The following is an 11,857-nucleotide window of genomic DNA, read 5'->3' as shown; positions in this document are numbered from 1 at the left end:
CATGTTATGGCTCCTTGTTTTCTTAAATTTCCAGCATTTTTCATCTCATCAAGTGTTGGATCATTTTTATTAATTTTTCAGTATTTTTGCATAAATCTCTCAACTCATTTACTAGTCTGGTAGGCCATATTTCTTTCTCATTACCATTTTTCATGTTGATTTACCTGTAAGTTTGAAGTATTCAAGATTTCTTTTTCATAGACTTTAGTACTTTCGGTCTGTATCTCTATCTTTCTTCCCCCCACCTTTATTTTCTATATTGCTTATTTCTAAACCCTGACCCCAATTTTAGTTTACTTTGCGATGGAATCTCAAAGCATTTCAATTTTTTTCTCCATACTGGACAATTCACAAATTATTACTCTAAGGGTCTGATTGAACAGACTTTTCATTGTTTATAACTGGCTTCAGATGGATGTTATGATCTTCCCTCATGCTTAATGGAGTACTGCCCAGTACCTCACATAAACAGTGCCTTATCCTTCTGCATGTCTCACTTTATTAGTTGCTTAATTTTTTATATTAGTTCTTAATTATAGGTCATCTGTCTATCTGTACATAAAGCTCTGGATGATAAGAATTCTTCATGTTTGTATTTTGTTTGTTTTTGTCAGAGAGATTAAATAAAAGTATTTTGAGAGGTTATGGATCTCATCCAGAAGCTTCTTCTTGATAGCCTCAAACTCAAAGATGAGTTTCTAGTGGCCTGGCACATGGTTCTTTTTAATAACACTATTAGGAATTGCTTAGATTTATATGATGCTTTAATGTTTGTAAGGCACTTTTTTTTTTCCTAATTGAAAGAGTGAGGGACAATAACATAGTTTCTTTTCAAGGTAATTTCTCTATTGCCATAACAAATGACAACGTTTTCTTTGACTTCCTGTGAAGTGTTGGGGAAAGTGGATGTGTCTATTCTTCCCTTCTAGAATTGCATGGAATTAAAAACAAAACAGAACAAAACAAACAAAGAAAAACCTGTTGCTAACTTGCGATTCAGTCTCAAATCCTTGGTTGCTTATTCCTATCATAGATATTCAAGAACTAATCCTGAGATGGATGTTTTAATTCTTGGTGAATTCCTCAGGATTTTGAGTGTAGGAGTTCCTGTAGTTTATTCAGAGTCCTGAGTGTGTAATAGGAGCTTATTTCCACAATGATTTTTTGGAGAAGATGAAGAAGGCATACAGGATAATACTATATCTGAAAGAAAATTGAAAACCATGAGAAACCCAAGTCTTGACTCAATTAGCCAGCACATCCAGATTTGGGCATTATATAGGCAGCACCAGTGATAAGTGAAAATGAAATATCTGTTCAGAAATCTCTACAAATTTTCCTTTACCTCCGATAATAGGTGATTAGTTACAATTCCATGGTTTAAGAATTTAATACCAGTTTTGGATTTTTTTTGTATTTTAAGCTCTTCTTTTTATGGTAGAAGAAATCACTGCCTGGTACTTGATATCTACTACTGAGTATGTTTTCTAGAAAAGATTATTAAATTCCTTTTGTGGAAAACCTAGACAAGACTTATACACAAGATAGAGGAGGGGACTGTCCTGGAAAAACTTTAATTGGGGACAATTCAGATAATAAATGCAAGAAAAACTTGATCCACTCTCTCTGATGTTGGGATCCATTACAACTGAACCTAGTCTAGTTGAGCCCAATGCAGAAGGATAATAGATAACAATAATGACAAAGTTTAAGGGTTTTAAAAATATATGATTGCTACATTTTCTTCATTTTAAACAATTTGAAATAAACAAGTCTGATGGTTAAAATTCCATGAGCCCCAAAATTTGAGCGTAGTTTAAAATAATAAAATTATTAAATGCTATTTTAACAGGAGCATTTAAAGTAATGACAAAAGGAGAAACTTTTAAAAGAAATATAGGGAGAAAAAAAGCTAAACATTAATGGAGTAAAAATATTATCAATAGGTAATTGAAAGACAGATTAATGAAGTCCTTTTAAGGCTTTTTTTTTTTTTTTCTTTTTGGACACAATTCTCTTTAAGTAGAAGAGAAACTTAAACTCTCAGGAAAATTAATTTTTTTTTTTTTTTTTGTGAAATGAACTGAAACAGGTATCAAAAGGTCTGATTAACTCCTTCTAAGAATACAGCTTTTGGTAGGATGATTTGAATTTCATCATGTTGTTCATTACTCACTAGTTAATTATTGTTTTAAACACTCAGTCAGCTTTATCTATTTCATAAAACATGGAAGTGTACATTGATTACTAACTATGCTGTCTTCTTTCTAAAATCTATAATAAAAGTTTTAAATCAAAATTAACTCAATAATCTAAATTCTTACCACACCAAAAACAATGTACAGGCAATGAAATTGATGCAGGCTTATTGAACTTCCTCTTTTTACTTTTGATATGCTAATTACATCTTCACCTTTTAAGCAGGTGGGAAGAACAATTCCCATCTGTGACAACCAGTAGCTTGTGAAAGTCTAGGATCCATTCAAAGTGATGTTCTTGGACTTGTTCCAGATTCTTGTTGTGTGGCTTACAATAATAAATCTGGCTTACCATTTATCATCTCTGTATGGAACTTTGGTCTTACAAAAGCATACTGTTGCTGTGCCATATGGACAATATTATGTGTATGCTCATTTTTATTTCAGTTTCAAAAACTAGAACCATCTGATTCAATTGTATCTCTTGGTTTACCCACAGCTTCAAAGATTAGTAATTCTAGAGTGATTTTACTTAATGATTATCATCCATGAAAAAAAAAATCATTAAAACAGAATTTGTCGGACTTTTTGAAGAGAATCTTTATAAGTGTACTTTGGAAGACAAGTTGTCCATGGTAAGTAAGATGATTAATGGCCACATTATAATTCACCACATTTTGATCCAAGATATGAGCAGAGAATGCCCATCAGGTAAACCTCCCACTGATTAAATATAAAGTCTGTTGATGTGTCACTCTAGTGGGAAGAAAAAAAAAAACACAAAAGCACAAAGCAGAAAAAAAAGGAAAGAGCAAAACTTGTGAGTAGCCATAGCATAAATTTATGCAGTAGATAGAGAAAATTGCTATGTATCATAAGTGTTAACATCCAATTCCAACATTAATTCATTCCAATCCAAAAAGCACTCATTTAGCACCTGGTATATGGAACATGAGCAGAAATCATTCTTATTATAAAGGATAGCCAGTTTAAAGACCTGGACATAGGACACTGAGTATCTAGTAAAAAGAATAACAAGTATGTCTAGAATGTAACCACAGAATGAAAATGGGATAGACCTGGAAAGGGAGTAATGTTTAAGAAGTTTTGAAAGGAAAAAATGAAGTCAAGTTTTTTTGTTTTTGTTTTTGTTTTTGTTTGTGTGTGTGTGTGTGTGTGTGTGTGTGTGTGTGTGTGTGTGTTATCCAAATATTTATTTAAGGAGGAAAAAGGAAATACTAGCAACTAGATGAAGCAGGGATGTCCTTTTGAAAGAGATGAAACTGGACCTATTTATTCCTATTCATATTCTTCAAGATATAAATTCTCCTTCTCCTCCTTATTCCTCTCTCTATTTCTATCTCCTAAAAACAAAACAAAACAAAACAAAATATTTTAGCAACTTCACAAATATTATTTAAATTTGAAATTTGCTTGAGGTTTGGATATAATTTATAATAATTAAAAAATTACCCAAGTAATGTCAAGCTGAATTACTCAGTACCTCGGTTTATTTATTCTTTCATGATACTTTACATGTTAATATATATGTAATGGATATATATATACACACACACACACACACACACATATATGTATATATGTATATATGTATATATACACATGTATGTGTGTGTGTGTGTGCATACAAAGATAGCTAGATAACTAGCCAGCTAGCTAGCCATTTATGATTCCTATTTGAGTAATATATAATTCCTTTCCTGACTGTTTTACTAAGTATTTAAATCAACTTTTGTTTTTCTTCTTTAATTATTAGTATGGGTTGGGAGATTAGTACACTGGAGTTTTTTTAAGAGTAGAAAATGAGTCATTAATTGCAGTATCAGCAATAACATTTAAATTTACATTTTCAGTTTTATTTTTATCTTCACAATTGTTTTTCTCTCATTAATTTTCTCATTGTTCCTTGCCTTCCACTGTTCTTTCTATTTTGTTATGAAATGATTTTTTTCCTCCAAACTTGAACATTTCATTTCAGAATGTTTTTCATATAACTATTGCTCATCCTGATACAGTGGATTTATTATTGTTATTATTTTTGTCTTTCACAATGTTTAACTTGGATAATATCTCTCAGTAATCAGAGTTACAGATTTTGTACTAATCTTTGTGGTTGGAGATATGTACTTACTTTTAAAAGCCAGTATGTCTATTTTTTCCTTTAAATATAATATTAGCCTTTTTTTTTAAACTTCTAGGACATGCCTTCTTGATGTTTATTTATTAAAAATTTGTGCATTCCTCTCTCTCTTTTTTTTTTTTGTGAAAGAGGACAGGATATGTATTATAAATTAAAATTCAAAGCAAAGTAAATCATTTATAGAATAAATGGAATTAGGCCCATCTGAGCTAGCAGAAATTGATAATACCAAAATCTTAACAAAGCCCACTAGCATGAGTGGGTATTATACCTAGCCATTGAATAGAGTTCTTAAGTTCCTTGGAAGCTAAGATTTAAAACATCATTTAATAGTTTAGAATATGTAATTTGCAACTTATGAGAAAAAATAATCAAACAATCCTTGGCAGAGAAAAAAATTACTTCATGGTATAAGATTCAAATAACAATTTGTTAAGTATATGAAAAACATTAAATAATACAATGGGTGCTACCTTTAACCATAGAATTAAAACTACAGAAATCTTCCTATGATTATTTTTTTGCTTTCAGAGAATTCATATTTTAATAGGGGAGACAATACATACACATATGGAAGTTTTTTCATGACAGGTCACAAAGAGAGATTCTTATGTGCAAGATACATTCCTTAGGGTGAAGGACATAGTAAATAGTAGTACTGTGTTAATGTCATTTCTACTGATCAGATCAATCAATCATTCTATAAAATTCTGATGTTGAATCAGTTGATAATGCCAAGGACTTTAGTGACAAGGATTGTTTCCACTGGCTCCAGACACTTGCCTGGAATTACTGCTATTACAAAGGCTCTGGGTTTCTGGATCTTGACATATCTTCATTCAGATACTACAACAAGATGACTGGCAAGGTGATGGTGTTGGTTCAAATTTCCTGGCACGTGGTATTTCTGTATCATCAGGATGTCCCACTGATTATTGTCGACTACCTATTCTATTTTTAGATAAACCTACCTGCCAAATCTATAGGAACTGGTTGGAAATCGGTAAGCATGAGTGGTCCCTTTTCCACAAGACTTGTTCCCCAAATTATAATTGGGAAGACTAAGCTAAAGGCAGGACAGGTGGAGTAGGGATTAATGTTGTCACTTTCCAAGATTTTTTAGTAATCTTTTTGTTGGCAGTTGTTTAGTAAGTGATGCTGGTAGTTATGAGGAATAATGGTTCCTTCACTTTAATTATTTCTTTTTTTTAATGAAAGCTTTTTATTTTCAAAATATATACATGAATTTTCAACATTCACCCTTATAAAACCTTGTATTCTAATTTTTTTTTACCTCTCTTCCCTCCATCCTCTCCCCTAGTTGGCAATTTATCAAATATATGTTAAACATGTATAATTTTTCTATACATATTTTCACAAATATCATGCTGCACACACACAAAAAAAATTAGGTCAAAAAGGAAAAAAATAACTGAGAAAGAAAACAAAAAGCAAGCAAACAGAAACAAAAAGATTGACAATACTATGTTGTGGTCCACATTCAGTTTCCATTGTCCTCTCTCTGGGCACAGATGTCTTTCTTCATTATAAGACCATTGGAAATGGCCTGAATCATCGCATTGTTGATGAGAGTCATGTCCATCAGAATTGATCATCATAATCCTGTTTTTTCTGTGCATAATGATCTCATGGTTCTCTTTATTTAACTTAGCATCAGTTTATATAAGTATCTCCAGTAGTCTCCAAAATCATCCTGATGATTGTTTTTTTATAAAACAATAATATTCCATAACATTCATATGCCATAACTTATTCAGTCATTCTCCAACTTATGGGTATCACTCAGTTTTCATTTTCTTGACATTACAAAAATGGTTGCACAAAATTTTTTGCACAAGTGGGTCCCTTTCCTGTTGGAATCCTTACTAACTGCTAAGTAATTAGAGTTGATCTAATCTTACAAGAAGATGTTTTGGGCAGAACCTGAAACAAGGTACTAAGTAGAACTACCTATAATCCCTCTCTCTGGAAGGAGCATAAATAGGCCAATGGGCCAGTCGGAGAGTTCTTCAGAGGAAGATGCTACAAGTCGAGATTTCACTGGAATGACATGAAGACTGGAGCTGGCTGGAGGCTGAAGAAAGCGGAGGCAGAGGCTGAAGGACCAGACCTTTGGATTTGGCAACATTTGGAGAGAGCTCTTGGAACCAAGCAGAGAGATAGGCCTCTAAGCTAACCGGGCTATACTAGAGATAATAAAAGATCTGAACTTTTATCACCTGGCTGCATTTGGGAAGAAGATCACAATATTTTGGCGCCCAACATGGGGCAAACAGACCCCCTCAGTGGATTTCAGTGGAAAAGCTCCGATCCTGATTCAAGTGGAAAAGCCTCTGATCCTGATCCAGTGGAAAAGACTTCAACCCAGAAATTAGGGTGAGTGCAACAAAGAAATTTTGTTAGAAGAGTTAAAGTAGAATTTCATCTAAGATGGGACAGATATTTAGAAAACAGCCTGTTTCTGTTCAAGGAAAATGTTTAGAGAGCATTGTCAAAGTTATGGAAAGCCAAGGTTTAATTATAAGTTTACAGCAAATCACTGAACTTTTACAAACTGTAAAGGATATATGTCCTTGTTTCTCTCTTGATAAGGAATTAGATTTAAATGAATGGAAATTGGTTGGAGAGGATCTTTGTCAATTCTATGATAAAAATGGGCCTAACTCAATAATTAATACATATAATGTAATACAATTGGCTATAAGAAGTTATTTAAGTGATAGAATGATGAAAAGGAAAGTACAGGAGGAAGAAGTACCAACTTTACTGGGTGAAAAGGAGGATGAATCAGATGAGAATGGAGTTAATTACAATTCTGAGTATGATACTTCACAGCAGGAGGAATTAGGTGATTCCACATCTCATGACCCTCCCCCTGCAATTAACCCTTCATGGGTGGAACAAGGGGGAGGGAGAGAGACAGAAACACAGTCAGCTTCTCCTGTAAAGCAGAATTTCACAAGATTAGAAAAAGCATTAATTAAAGCAAAAAATGAAGGAGAAGATATATCTGATTTTATAAATGCATATCCTGTGATTGAAGAGCTCAACTCCTCAGGTCAAAAAAGGAGAAGATATACTCCTTTTAATTTGGAAAAAATTAAAGATTTGAAAAAGGGTTGCACTCTTTATGGGGCTACATCATCTTATGTGAAGATGTTACTAGATAATTTGTCTTATGAAATCCTAACCCCGAATGACTGGAAATCCATAACAAAAACTTGTCTAGAACTGGGACAAAATTTATTGTGGCTTTCGGAGTTTCATGAATTATGTAGGATTCAAGCCCAACGCAATAGGCAAACAGGAGCTATTGTACAAGTTGCTTTTGACCAACTAACTGGAGAAGGTCAGTATGCAGAGAGTTCAGAACAGATTTATTATCCCATAACAGTGTATGAGCAAATTTCTAAGGCTGCAATAAAAGCTTGGAATTCTCTCCCTGGACAGAAAGATGGAAATAATGCTTTCACAAAAATAGAGCAAGGTCCCAATGAACCTTTTGCAGATTTTGTGGGACGTTTACAAACAGCTGTAATAAGAACCATTGGAGACAATGCAGCAACAGAAATAATGACTAAACATTTGGCTGAGGAAAATGCCAATGAGGTTTGCAAAAGAATTATATGGGGGCTAGACAAAGATGCTCCTTTAGAGGAAATCATAAGACGCTGTGCCACAGTGGGCACAAATGCTTATTATGCCCAGACTATGATGAACATGGAAAGACAAGGTCCTTCTTGGCAGAGGAATTCTAGAGAAACTCGTCGATGTTTTCAGTGTGGAAAAATTGGACATTTGAGAGCTCATTGTAGATATGGAGATAGAGTGAGAAGACAGGGTGAGAGAAAACCCAAAACCCCATGTCCAAAATGTAACCGAGGCTTTCATTGGGCCTCTAAATGTATATTGACCCAGAGGAAGGAGAGGCAAGGCTCAGCTCCAAAGTATCAATCAAAGGACAGGTGGGGAATGATAGCAGCTGAAGTTACATCCAGAGAGACTTTAGAAATTCAGGATTCTGATGTCATCAACCAACAGAAAAGCAATCAGGATTACAGTTGGGAAGAATACAGGCCTTTTAAGACAACAAGACAATATCCAATGCAAACAACTCCAATGTAATTACCAGATGATGAGGAGAAATCCCAAACTTGGTAAATAAAAGGGAATTAGATTAACTGCATGGGGAAGAGGATCTGCTTATATTTCCACAGATGGAGAAAGAATCAGATGGCTGACTATGAAACTGTTAAAAAGACTTTTAAAAGCTTCAGGAATCATTGGATTTCCTAACACAAGATGAAACTGTTTTACTTCTTGAAAAACCAGCAAGAATCATTGGGTTCCCTGAGATGAAAAATTGTTGATGAGACTTTTGCAGTACTTCAGGGCTTACAGGAATTGGATTCCTGGCACATGAACTAATGGACAATGGAATCCTATTGGACTGTTTCTAGGACTTATGGACATGTGTAAATTTTCAGATTGATTCTTGTTATTTGTTACATTACTACTAGCCTGTGTTATATTGCTATGTGCTCGTGTAAATTATGTACAATGCCTCCCATATTGATGGATTTATGTGTACCCCCTCAGAAACCCCCTATGTTTTAAAACAAAAGAAAGGGGGAGATGTTGGAATCCTTACTAACTGCTAAGTAATTAGAGTTGATCTAATCTTACAAGAAGATGTTTTGGGCAGAACCTGAAACAAGGTACTAAGTAGAACTACCCATAATCCCTCTCTCTGGAAGGAGCATAAATAGGCCAATGGGCCAGTCGGAGAGTTCTTCAGAGGAAGATGCTACAAGTCGAGATTTCACTGGAATGACATGAAGACTGGAGCTGGCTGGAGGCTGAAGAAAGCAGAGGCAGAGGCTGAAGGACCAGACCTTTGGATTTGGCAACATTTGGAGAGAGCTCTTGGAACCAAGCAGAGAGATAGGCCTCTAAGCTAACCGGGCTATACTAGAGATAATAAAAGATCTGAACTTTTATCACCTGGCTGTGTTTTGAGAAGAAAAAGCTCACCACACTTTCCCTACTTTATAATCTCTTTAGGATACAAGCCTAGTAGAAACACTGCTGCATAAAAGGGTTTGCACAGTATGACAGCCCTTTGGCCATAGTTCCAAATTGCTCTCCAGAATGGTTGAATTCATTCACAGTTCCACCAATAATGTATCAGTGTCCCTGTTTTCCCACATCCCCTCCAACATTGCACATTATCTTTCCCTGTCATTCTAGCCAGTCTGACAGGTGTGTGGTGGTATCTCAGAGTTGTCTTAATTTGCATTTCTCTGATTAATAATGACTTAGAGCATTTTTTCATATGGCTAGAAATAGTTTCAATTTCTTCGTCTGAGAATTGTCTGTTCATATCCTTTACCATTTATCAATTGGAGAATGGCTTGATTTCTTATAAATTAGAGTCAATTCTCCCTATATTTTGGAAATATATGATGTCCTTTATCAGAACCTTTGATTGTAAAAATATTTTCCCAATTTATTGCCTCCCTTCTAATCTTGTCTGCATTAATTTTGTTTGTACAAAAACATTTCCAGCTACGCCCAAAGAAAGAACACTGGGAAATGAATATAAATGGCTTGCATTTTTGTTTTTCTTCCCAGGTTATTTATACCTTCTGAATCCAATTCTCCCTGTGCAATAAGAAAACTGTTTGGTTCTGCACACATATATTGTATCTAGGATATACTGTAACCTATTCAACATGTAAAGGACTGCTTGCCATCTAGGGGAGGGGGTGGAAGGAGGGAAGGGGAAAAATCAGAACAGAAGTGAGTGCAAGGGATAATGCTGTAAAAAATTACCCTGGCATGGGTTCTAGCAATAAAAAGTTATTAAAAAACAAAAACAAAAGCAAAAACATTTCAATTTGATATAATCAAAATTTTCTATTTTGTGATCAGTAATGATCACTAGTTCTTTGGTCATAAATTCCTTCTTCTTCCACAGGTCTGAGAGGTAAACTATCCTGTGTTCCTCTAATTTATATATAATCTCATTCTTTATGTTTAGGTCATGAACCCATTTTGACTTTATCTTGTTGTATGGTGTTAAGTGTGGGTCGATGCCTAGTTTCTGCCATACTAGTTTCCAATTTTCCCAGCAATTTTTGTCAAACAATGGGTTCTTATCCCAAAAGCTGGAATCTCTGGGTTTTGTCAAACACTAGATTGCTATAGTTATTGACTGTTTTGTCCTTTGAACTTAACCTATTTCACTGATTAACTAATCTATTCCTTAGCCAATACCAAATGGTTTGGTAACTGTGGCTTTATAATATGATTTTAGATCTGGTACAGCTAGGCTACTTTCATTTGATTTTTTTTTTTCATTAATTGCCTTAAAATTCTTGACCTTTTGTTTTTACATATGAACTTTGTTGTTTTTTTTTTTTTTTTCTAGGTCATTAAAATAGTTTTTTGGGAGTCTGATTGGTATAGTGCTAAAGAAATAGATTAGTTTAGGTAATATTGTTGTTTGTATTATATTTGCTCACTCTATCCAAGAGCATTTAATATTTTTTCCAATTGGTTAGATCAGACTTAAAGTGTTTTGTAGTTTTGCTCATAGAGTTTCTGTTTTTCCCTTGGCAGATTAAGTATTTTATATTATCAGTAGTTACTTTAAATGGAAGTTCTCTTTGCAACTCTGACTGTTGGATTTTGTTAGTGATATATAAGAATGCTAATGATTTATGTGGGTTTATTTTGTATCCTCCAACTTTGCTAAAGTTGTGGATTATTTCTAATAACTTTTTAGTAGAGTCTCTGGGGTTCTCTAAGCATAACATCATATGATCAGCAAAGAGTGATAATTTGATTTCCTCATTGCCTACTTTAGTTCCTTTAATCTCTTTCTCAACTCTTATTGCCAAAGCTAGCATTTCTAATACAATACTGAATAGTAATGGTGATCATGGGCAACCTTGTTTCACTCCTGATATTACTGGGAATGGTTGTAGTTTTTCCCCATTACATATGATGCTTAGTGATGGTTTTAAATAGATGCTGCTGATTATTTTAAGGAAAAGTCCATTTATTCCTATACTCTCAAGTGTTTTTAATAGGAATGCATGTTGGATTTTATCAAATGCTTTTTCCGCATCTATTGAGATGATCATATGTTTTTTGTTAATTTGGTTATTAATATGGCCAATTATACTGATAGTTTTCCTAATATTGAACCAGCCCTGCATTCCTGGTATAAATCCTAATTGATCATAGTGTATTATCCTGGGGATAATTTTCTGTAGTCTTTTTGCTAATATTTTATTTAAGAATATTCATTAGGGAGATTGGTCTATAATTTTCTTTCTCTGTTTTCAGTCTACCTGGTTTAGGTATCAGTACCATGTCTGTGTCATAAAAGGAATTTGGTAGGACTCCTTCATTCCCTATTTTATCAAATAATTTATATAGCATTGGGGCCAATTGTCCTTTAGATGTT

This window comes from Antechinus flavipes, chromosome 3, assembly GCF_016432865.1.
Source record: "Antechinus flavipes isolate AdamAnt ecotype Samford, QLD, Australia chromosome 3, AdamAnt_v2, whole genome shotgun sequence".
NCBI classification, from domain to species: domain Eukaryota; kingdom Metazoa; phylum Chordata; class Mammalia; order Dasyuromorphia; family Dasyuridae; genus Antechinus; species Antechinus flavipes.
Note: the sequence above shows the minus strand (reverse complement) of the source record.